General features: G+C 37.0%; 1 non-coding gene across 1 annotated transcript; it reads left to right on the forward strand.

Annotated features, from left to right (window-relative positions):
- The first annotated feature begins 3,783 nt into the window (after nt 1–3,783).
- Nucleotides 3,784–3,890, forward strand: LOC129667823 (U6 spliceosomal RNA). Its single transcript, XR_008718817.1, has one exon. It is a non-coding gene; the product is annotated as a U6 spliceosomal RNA (small nuclear RNA).
- Nucleotides 3,891–11,174: the final 7,284 nt, after the last annotated feature.

Here is an 11,174-nt window from a genome sequence, read left to right on the forward strand (position 1 = left end):
TCACCAGATCCCTGGCCCCCGTCCCCACCCAACCTAAGTCTTCATTTTTCCACAGTCGACCTCAAAGTACTGGAGAGTAAGCTCCACTCAGACTTCTTCCTGAGATAATAATTTCTTGTCTGTTTGAAATACCTAAATTATGCTGTGTAACATCTTCTATCGAGTGCAACAGCTATGTGCCTCGTTGAACTTCTGGGATCAAGAAGGTGTGTTAAAATCAGTTTCCTTTGGGAGCGGTGAGCACAGCTAACGCAACTGTGAATAGACACATCATACAATCACCTGCCGCTGGCACATGGCGTTGGTCAGCCTTTGCCCACCCCGCCGTCCCACCTCAGCTGTGTGGTGGCCGTCTAAATAGATGGGAAGGATTCAGGTGGCAGCCGTGGAACTATTGTTGGGCTTCTGGGAGCTTTGGCTGCACTGCTCCTTTCTTAAGTCTTAAGTCATGCCCCATCCAAACCATAGTTCCCACCCCTCTACTCCCTCCCTGGGTCAAATCTTAGATTGTAACCCTCCTCCCCTCCCTCTGAAACTGGCTGTGGGTGAGGAATTCAGGGTTTCCCATCTCCCCACCTTTATCATGGGGTACTGCTTCCCCTCTCCTCAATTCCTTTGTGGCAGGATGCCATCCTACAATTGCTGTGTCCAGAAGCCATCGGGTGAGGTTGGAATAACCCCCACCCCACTTAGCTGTGGAAACCCCTCGTGCACTTGCCTAGGAAGGGAGTGGATGGTCCTTGGCCCTGCTGTAACCATCAGCCCATGAGCTTTGAGCTCAGGTTTCGAGGTGAACAGAGCAGTCACTGGGTGACTCAGACCCCCGACCAGTGCTCAGGATGCTTGATGGTTCCTCCTAGAGAAACGGAGAGTCCTGAGAGCACAAAGTTGTGAGTGGGTTCCTTCTCCCATAATTACTTTGTTTTTTACACATTGACGAAGTCTGAACAGGGCTTGAATCATCCTGACTGCCCTTTTTGTCCGATGTGGAGCCTAACAGCTGGAACATGAGGCCCTGATCCTGTGGACTCAGGTTTCAATGTTGCTCCTCAGACCCTCAGCAAAGACCCAGAGGAGCTCTGGGTCACCATTTGCAGATTGGTGGGCCTGTCTTCCTGGCTCATTACCACATTTCCCACTCTGTTCAAGACTACTAAATGTAGATGTATACTGAAACAAAATCAATTTGTTGTGTTGCAAAGGGAAAACAAAAACAAAACAAAACAACAACAACAAAAAAAGAAAACTCAACCTTAAAAGACAATTCTGTTTTCAGAATTATAGCATCAGTGTGATACTCCAAAATGAGATTTTGAATTAGTTCTTTAGCTCTCTAAGTTTTAGTTGTTAACATAGAAATTAGAGAATTCCAATAGTTTTTGTGAGTCTGGAATCCAAACCCATTGCTTGTGCATGATAGAAAAAGTCCCACTACGTACTGCACACAGCCTAATAATGACATAGAAGAAAAATAGTGCTTGATAAGATGATATTCATTAACCCCTATGTCTCCACTTGCAATAAGAATTCACGACCTGCTCTCATCACTATAATAAATTAGAAAATAGAGGTTCTTTAAGATGAAGTGATTAAACAGAGGTCAAATTCAGACACTGAAAGACACAGACTAAATCCTGGCTGTTTAACTTTTCAAAGCAGTGCAGGTTTCTAGGAAACTGACATCTTCTCAAGAGAAAATGGCAACAATTGAGGAAAGTCCATATTCATGCCATTGCATGCATGAACAAAACATTTTCCATGGTCCAGTTCAACAGCCTAGATGGACTAAATAGTGCTTAATCACTTTAATTTACTCTCACATCTTGCCTACTTAAACATTTAATCTATTGTACCCATTTGTATTCAGCAGACAAAAACTACTTTCTTCCTATTTGTCTATTGCCAACTTGGAAATGCTCACACACATATTTTATGTGTTTCATGTCTTCATTGTGCATATCTAATTCACCATCTGAAGTCTGGATTCACGCCATATCAAAAAACATAAACATAAAACATAAAAAAACATTAACACAGCAAACGGAGTCTCTGTCCCATATTAACTATCCTTACGTTTGAAACATTCACGTAAAAAGAGAAACATTTTGGTAACCTGGAACCTAGAAAGAAATTCCTTTGGAAAATACCTTGCTGGTAGCTGATTGGGCCGTTATAAGAGACAGAGGCCAGATAAAAGTCATCTTCCAAAACAAGAATAAGCTAAATTTGTAGATATGTGTAGCTGCTACAGGAAATATGAGGACAGATGACAAATTTCTGTCTCCTAAACCTTGGCAGAGCATGTAAATATATTCATTGTCCCACATATTTCTCTGCATATCATGTAATTTTCTCTTAGTGCAAGTAAACATGTGTGTCTAGAGCCAGGCTTTATGTAAGGGCCTCTTATAACAAGCTGAGAAATCTTGCAGAAATAAAAAAAAAAATCTTCTGTGAATTGCTGTATCTCTGAGTTAGTACTAATATCCTCTGTGGCATTCTTTTTTAATAAATTTTTATTAATAAATTTTGAGATTAATTACAGTTTTTTTTTTACTTTGTATCCCAGCTATAGCCCCCTTCCTCATTCCCTCGCAATCCCACCCTCCCTCATCTTCTCCATGCCCCTCTCTAAGTCAACTGTTAGGGGAGGTCTTCCTCCCCTTCCATCTGACCTAGTTTATCAGGTCTCATCTAGACTGGCTTCAATGTCCTCCACTGTGGCCTATCAAGGCTGCTCCTCCCTCTGCAGGAGGGTGTGTGTGTGTGTGTGGATGGTGAAAGAGCTTGCCACTGAGTTCATGTCAGAGAGAGTCCCTGTTCCCCTTACTAGGGTACCAACTTGGATGCTGTGCTGCCATGGACTACATCTGAACAGGAGTTTTAGTTTATATCCATGCATGGTCCTTGGTTGGAGAATCATTCTTAGAAAAAAAAAAAAAAAAAACCCTGTGCCCAGATATATTTGGTCCTTGTGGAGCTCCTGTCCTCTCCAGGTCTTACTAAATCCCCTTTCTAAATTCATATGATTTCCTGCACTCTGCTCAAGGTTTGGTTATGAGTCTTAGCATCTGCTTTGATACACTGCTAGGTAGAGTCTTTCAGAAGCTCCTGTCCTGTTTCTTGTCTTCTCCTACTTCCAATGTCCATCCAATTTGTCTTTCTAAGTGAGGGTTGATCATCTTACCTCCTTCTTGTTTAGCTTCTTTTGATATACAGATTTTAGAATGTTTATCTTATCTTAAAGGTTTAGTAGCCACTTATAAGTGAGTACATACCGTGTGTGTCTTTCTGCTTCTGGAATACCTCACTCAGGATGATCTTTTCTACTTCCTACCATTTGCCTGAAAATTTGATGATGTCCTTGTTTTTAATTGCTGAGTGGTATTCCATTGTGTAAATGTACCACAATTTCTGAATTCATTCCTCCATTGATGGGTATCTGAGTTGTGTCCAGGTTCTGGCTATTAAGAATGAAGCTGCTACGAGCATGGTTAAACAAATGTCCTTGTTGTGTACTTGAGCATATTTTGGTAAAACCTTCTGTAAAGCAAAGGACACTGTCGTCAGAACAAAATGACAGCAAAAGGATTTTCACCAGCCCTATATCTGACAGAGGGCTAATATCCAGAATTTATAAAGAACTAAAGAAGTTAAAAAGCAAGAAATCAAGTAATCCAATTTAAAAAAATGAGGTATAGTGCTAAACAGAAAATTCTCTGTAGAGGTATATAAAATGGCAGAGAAAAACCATATCTCATACCAACTAAGAAATTCATTTTCATGCTTGCTTCGGCAGCACATATACTAAAATTGGAACGATACAGAGAAGATTAACATGGCCCCTGGGCAAGGATGAAATGCAAATTCGTGAAGCATTCCATATTTTTTAAATCTGTTAGAAGAAAAAGTGGGGAACAGCCTAGAAATCATCGGCACAGGAGACAACTTCTTGAACAGAACACCAACAGTACAGGCTCTAAGAGCAAAAATCAATAAATGGGACCTCATGAAACTGAAGAGCTTCTGTAAAGCAAAGGACACTGTCATCAAAACAAAATGACTGCCTACAGATTGGGAAAGAATCTTCACTAACCCTTTATCTGACAGAGGACTAATATCCAGTATATACAAAGAACTAAAGAAGCTGGAAAGCTGCAAACCAAGTAACCGAATTAAAAAATGGGGAACAGAGCTAAACAGAGAATTCTCGACAGAGGAATATCGACTGGCAGAGAAACACTTAAAGAAATGCTTAACCTCATTAGCCATCAGGGAAATGCAAATCAATACAACCCTGAAATTTCACCTCATACCCATCAGAATGGCCAAAATGAAAAACTCAAGTGACAACACATGCTGGAGAGGTTGTGGAAAAAGGGGAACCCTCCTCCATTGCTGGTGGGAATGTAAACTGGTACAACCACTTTGGAAATCTATCTGGCACTTTCTCAAACAATTAGGAATAGTGCTTCCTCAAGACCCAGCCATACCATTGCTAGGTATATACCCAAAGTTTGCTCAAGTACACAAAAGGGATACTTGTTCAACCATGTTTATAGCAGCTTTATTTGTAATAGCCAGAACCTGGAAACAACCCAGATGTCCATCAACGAAGGAATGGATACAGAAATTGTGGTAATTTTACACAATGGAATACTACTCAGCAATCAAAAAGGAGGAAATCATGAAATTTGCAGGTAAATAGTGGGATCTAGAAAAGATCATTCTGAGTGAAATATCCCAGAAGGAAAAAGACAAACACCAAACACGGTATATACTTACTTATATAGACCTATAAGATATGATAAACATAATGAAATCTATACACCTAAAAAAGATAATCAAGAGAGCAGACATGGGGTAAGATGATCAATCCTCATTTAGAAAGACAGATGAGATGTGCATCGAACATATGATAGGAGTCTACTGAGCATATCTGAAAGGCTCTAACTAGCAGTGTTTTTAAAGCAGATACAAAGACTCATAACCAAACCTTCGGCAGAGTACAGGGAATCATATGAAAGAAGGGGAGATAGTATGATGGGGAAAGGATAGGAGTTCCACAAGGACCAAATATATGTGGGCACAGGGTCTTTTCTGAGACTGACATTCAACCAAGGACCATGTATGGATATAACCTAGAACCTCTGCTCGGATGTAGCCTGTGGTAGCTCAGTAACCAATTGGTTTCCCATAGTAAGGGAAACAAGGACTATTTCTAACAGGAACTCAATGACTGGCTCTTTGACCTACCCACCCCCCAAGGGAGGAGCAGTCCTGTTAGGCCACAGAGGAGGACTTTGCAGCCAGTCCTGAAGATACCTGATAAAACAGGATCAGATGAATGGGGAGGAGGTCCTCCCCATCAGTGGACTTGGAAAGGGGCATGGTGGAGATGAGGGAGGGAGGGTGGGATTGGGAGGGAATGAGGGAGTGGGATACAGCTGGGACACATAGTTAATAAAATGTAACTGATAAGAAAAAAATAAAATTAAAGAAAAAGAAATTCATTTTCATTTTATTAACTTTAAATCAGATCATGTTACTTTGTATTACTGAGCTTCTATGTACCTGAAACTATGTAAATAAGACCCTAAATAATTAAAAAAAAATAAAATTTTACCTTGTTCTTGGTACACCATTTTATTTTCACTTTCCTAAAATGCCATTGGTATTATTTACTAGAGTCTTCATTATTTTCTGATATGCTGACTTGATGTATCCTAACCTAGAGATACTATCCTTTCTTTGCTGTGACCTTCTTGATTTTCAGTGTCTCAGAGACCGCTTTCTTACCAGGAAAAAAGAAAGCCGACTCAGTGATTTTTCCTGCTCCTTGCTTAGGAAAGCATGCTCAATGTCATCATAGACAAATTTAGCACAAGCAGAGCTACTGCTGCCCCTGCTAATGGGAATTGCTTTTCTATTAGACAATCCCCTAAGGACTTTAGTCTGCACAGCACTACCACCGCCCCAAAGTTTACATGGGCACACACATGCTGATTTTGGTGTTTTCCCATCTTTCTGGGTATAAAGGTAAACAATTCTTTTACCAGAGACTGAAGACACCTCATTTTGTTAGAGGCTGTATTGTATGAAGGGCGATGCCTGAGTGCCAAATGCTGGGCAACTCAGAGTGACTCTGAACATTGTATTCGGAGGAGGGATATGGTTTTACTGAGACTTCATCCATGCTGGGTAAGTCTTTGGGTGATGCAGCTGCCTTTAAATAAGCTATGTTTCTCTGATACATCCCTATTATTGTATTAGTCACTAAAAATACACATCACTGCATTTTAGGGTCAAGTATATCCTGCCACGTATTTCCCTACTTCTGACCTTCTCAATTCCTGTAACGGTTTCTATTTTGCTTTAAAGTCAGTTATTTACAGTTTTAATGATTGTTCTTCCCAGACAAAAGAGCAAATATTTTGCACTTTTCTTTCTGTATCTGCTTTTCGTTGTTTAATATGATGTATACAAGTTCATTCCATTTACCTTTAAAAGATAGTTATTATTCTTTATAACTGAATAATATTCCATTGTATGTATATACATACCTTTTTTTCTTGTCCACTTACCTTTGAATAGCTACAACATGTCAGTGAATATTTCGGCAGTTGTGGATACTACAGTAATTATGGGTCTGCTTGAATGCCTCCTCAGCTCTCCTTTGCTCTTTCTATGACTTATGACTTCTTGTGCCTTCTTCAATGCCGTGTTGGTATTATATGCAACAACACATGAAAGTGCTTGAGAGAAAATCTTATTTCAATGAACAAACTTGTTTACAGACAGAAATCATAGTAGTCTTGAGGAGAATTCCAATTGCCTTGTAAATCACATTAAGCGCTGCATTGACATTTTCTTTTTTGTGAACTTGAAATGTAAGAGAAAAAAATTATAATTGTGTAGTAAAAAGTCTAGGTTATAAGAAAATCTAGATGATTTTATCATCTTCTGTAAAATACAGGGTTATTTCACAGTGCCAACTGTTTACTTGGGTATGTATCTGTGTTGAAAATAATTATGCATTTCTATCTTTACATTAGCAATATGACTTTAGAATAACTGTGGTGATTATTTATGCTGTTGAAGTCAATGACAAGATGCCACCTGTTGCGTATTATACAAATTATAATACCTTATATCCTAAATACCTGTTGCTCTTATTTGTCACAGTGGGGAAGAAAACATAGGGAATAGCTTAGCATCTTGAGACTACATGTGCTTCCAGCTATTCCCACTTCCTGTTCTAATAAAGCACTTGACAGCCTGAGGCACTTGCTCACAAGTGGTGGGCAGACAAACCCATCTCTGATCATGGTACTGTGTGATGAGTTAGCATCAAAGAACTACCAACTGCATCAGGCTCCATGCCTACTTCAACCTAAACAGTGGAATATGCTTTTCCTGTTGTTTAATGTTTAATGCTAAAATTTAAACTTAGACATATTCTTATGCAACTGTGCTCCTTTTATGTCTGAAAAGGAAGGTAAAAGGCGAACAGTGTATGAAATATTTGGGGTGCCTTTTCAAATAAGACAAACTATATCCTCAAAGTAAACTTTTTAAGGAGAATCCACAATTTACTATTCCGCGTCTATGCACAGTTGGGCATGTATGTGGATAAAATCAGGTGCATTTTTAGAATGAAAATGTACAGCGGAGAAATGGTGAGATAACCTAAATTCTTTTCATCAAAAGAGAGAACAGAGCAAACTACATTCTTAGTAAACAAACCCTTCCACTGAACCTCATAAAAAGAAACTCCAAACAATAATTGGGACCCTTGAGTAATTTCATTCATTTGGCTCACTGTCAAAATTAACAGTACCTTTTTTTTTTTTCTAATCTGTACAATCACCTTGCTTTGAATAAATTGCTACTCTGCAAACTTCATATACCTTTACTTTAAAACTTTTAATGAGAGGACAAGATTCGGGAAATATGTGGTCCAGATCCTTACCACTGTTAGCAACAATACATGATAATGAAAGGTAGATGTCTTTCTTCCATCAACAGTTTCACATGTTTCTTTTAATACTCCTGGTGAATCATTTCTATTTTTTATGTTAAGAAAGGAGATGTCAAAGTGTTTAATCCCTACACAATTTATTTGGAGGAATCCATATATGTATGGTGTTAATAACAGTGGGTTCTGTTTCAAATGACAGTCAATGGTCAAAAAATATAAACTTTGAGTTTAGGATTCCATAGAAGCAAAGTAGCTCACTATATTTAATTTGTTTTCACTTTTTCATTGTTGTTATTGTTTAAATTCACTGGGATAGATGAAAAAAAAAAAAAAAAAAAACCTCTTCTAGGTATGTGAAATTCACCTTACAGTTTTTCTAATAAATGAATACACAACTATTTCTGTTCAAATAGAGTCATGTCACTGTTTGTAATTCATCTCCCCCTAAGGACCTAGGTACACAGAACAAACATGTTCTAGTACCACATCTACAACTCCTTATGAAAACATATTTTTAGATGACCCAGTGCACTTTCAAACTTCACCAGGATTAAATTAGAATCCAACAAAATCCCTAAATCTGACTTTTCAGCTTGTGTAAATTATTACATTTCCCTAGGCAATCAAATGAAAAGTTAAAGATAATTTTAATTCTGTTTTTCAGCTTAATAGATAATATTTTGTCAACTGGTATAAAATACTGGAAAAATATGCTTTCTATTTTCATGGTAATTTTTCTAATTTAAACTTTTCACTTGTTTTTAAGGTAAAGGAGAGACTGTAATTCTCTTTTTGCCTCTAGGTTCCCTCCAACCCTTTTTGAGCATTGTGAATATTTTTATTTTCTATTTCAACCATCATATCACATAATGAATAAGTGAATTAATACTATATAGAATTTCTATACCTACCCCAGCATATTTATTGTAATATTATAACATATATACATATATATGTATGTATGTATGGGTGATTTGCATTGGATCTCCTTAAAGAGGGTTGTGAGCCACTATGGGAATTCTGGGAATTAAGCTCAGGACTTCTGGAAGAGCAGCCATTACTTTCAACTGATGAGTCATCATTCCACCGCCATGAAAATGGTTTTCATAGCAAGTAAAGATTCTTAAAGTTGGACTATAGAAAAAGTCACTAGCTACTCCTAGTAGCAGTGGAGAAATTTTCAAATACTTTAATGTCTAATCATCCAAGTTCTGGATATTATAATAAAAGATTCAATTATATTTTTAGTATACTTATAGTATTCATGAAAATATTGTACTGTGTATATATTATGAAAATATGAAACATTAGTTCATTAAGAAAAATGAATATTCTTAATAAAAGGGACTATTTCATCAGAGTCCATTTTGACTTATAAAAAAGGTCTCATCCACATAACCTATAATATGATAAATAGCAATTAAAATTTGATGAACTTTAGAATTAACAATTACTTTAAATACAAGTAAAATCCATAATTTATATCACATAGTATATAAATTAAGATAATAAGTAATCAACATGGGTGGATTGTTTTAATTGCTGTCAGGATGGAATACATTCTTCTGTAAATTTCTGGGTGTGTTATTTTCATTATCATAACTTTATTTCTAAATTACATTATTCATTTTATGTCATTTATTCTGCCAAACAAAAACAATCTCTTTCCCCTGCTGGATCCTTGAATAATTATATTTTTTTCCTCCTATTTCTTATAAATCTGTACTTCTGCAAATACATGGAATTTTTTTTAATTTTTTGAATGGGGTTATAGAATCATGTTCACAATCTTTTCTTTTGGGAAAATACTCTAAAGTTTTAGGTGCTTTCTCCTCTACAGTTATTGGAAGCACACATTAATGGTGAAAAAAATAAAAAAAAACAAGCAAACAAAAACCAATCCATATTCCCCTTCAGCCATTGTGATAGTCCAGGTGTTTAAATCTCACAATTAATGAGAATATTTTTAAGAAATAATTAAAATCTAGTACTATAATCTATAAATTATCATTAAATATCTATATATTTCTACTATTTTTTTAAATGCAAAATGTTCCTCACTTGGTGCCCAGTTTGCCATGTTATTAGGGAGATTATGGAAGTTGTAGTAAGAAAGCAAGCATAGCTAGATGGTATCATTTTCTGGGAGGATGTCTTGTGTTATAATTTCTGTTGCTTCCTCATCCTCAAATTTTAACAAGTAGAAAAGCCAGTTCCTATTACTAGGTGTCATACTCTACTAATCTCCTCAAACCATGAGATGAGAAACACATCTGTGTTGCTACTTTGTTACATATGCTCCAGAGTAACAAGAGAAATGTATTACCTAATACAAAAAAAAAAAAAATGGCTATTAAGAAGCCGGTCATGGTTGTTCTTATAAGAAACATGATGCTGTTGTTCTGAGGCTTATAGAATGAGTTTGAGCAAAGAATGAACAGAGTTTGGAACGTGGGTATAGAGAACCCTTAGAAATTTGTACCATAGCATGTGTGCTTGTCTAACAGGAGGGAGGGAGAAAGGAAAGTGAGGAGGAATATAGACAATGAGGACCATGCTCATGAAGTTTCAGAAAGGAATAAAAACCTTATCCATAACTGTAGCAGGAATCATTTATTTTACATTACAGCAACATATTTTTCTGTGATCTGTTTGTGTCCTAAAACCTTGACTGAGGCTAAATTAAAAAGGTAATTCATCACACTGGTTAGTGAAAGAAAAGTGCAGATGGTATAAAGTCTGGGCTTCATATCTTCACTGCTCAGTTTTCTTAGATTCACAATGAAAGAATGAAAAGAGGGTGAACAGTTTGGCAAGACAAGGAACATGAATGATTTTGAAGCTACACACAAAGTCTCTGCACAAGCAGAGGTGATTGTTAAGGAGGTTTGCATAATTAAATAGAAACCTCCCACTCCGAACTGACATAATATGAAATATGCCTTGAAGGAAATTTTTCATCATCAAAGGCTCTGGGAAATAAAAGAAGCTAAATACATCTGAAAGAAGACTACCCAACAGAAGATTGCCTGAAGGCTTCATTGCAAGAATAAGAACAATGGGTAAACGTTTTACTAGGGCAGCCACCATAATTCATAGGGTCTATTGAAGATGTCATCCAGCTAATCTTGACCTTGCAGAGCAAGGTAACATTATCATTGGTGTTAGTTAGTTTTTGAGCTATCTAAGTATT

The sequence above is a fragment of the Psammomys obesus genome, unplaced genomic scaffold, assembly GCF_907164565.1.
Source record: "Psammomys obesus unplaced genomic scaffold, mPsaObe1.curated_primary_1811, whole genome shotgun sequence".
NCBI lineage: Eukaryota > Metazoa > Chordata > Mammalia > Rodentia > Muridae > Psammomys > Psammomys obesus.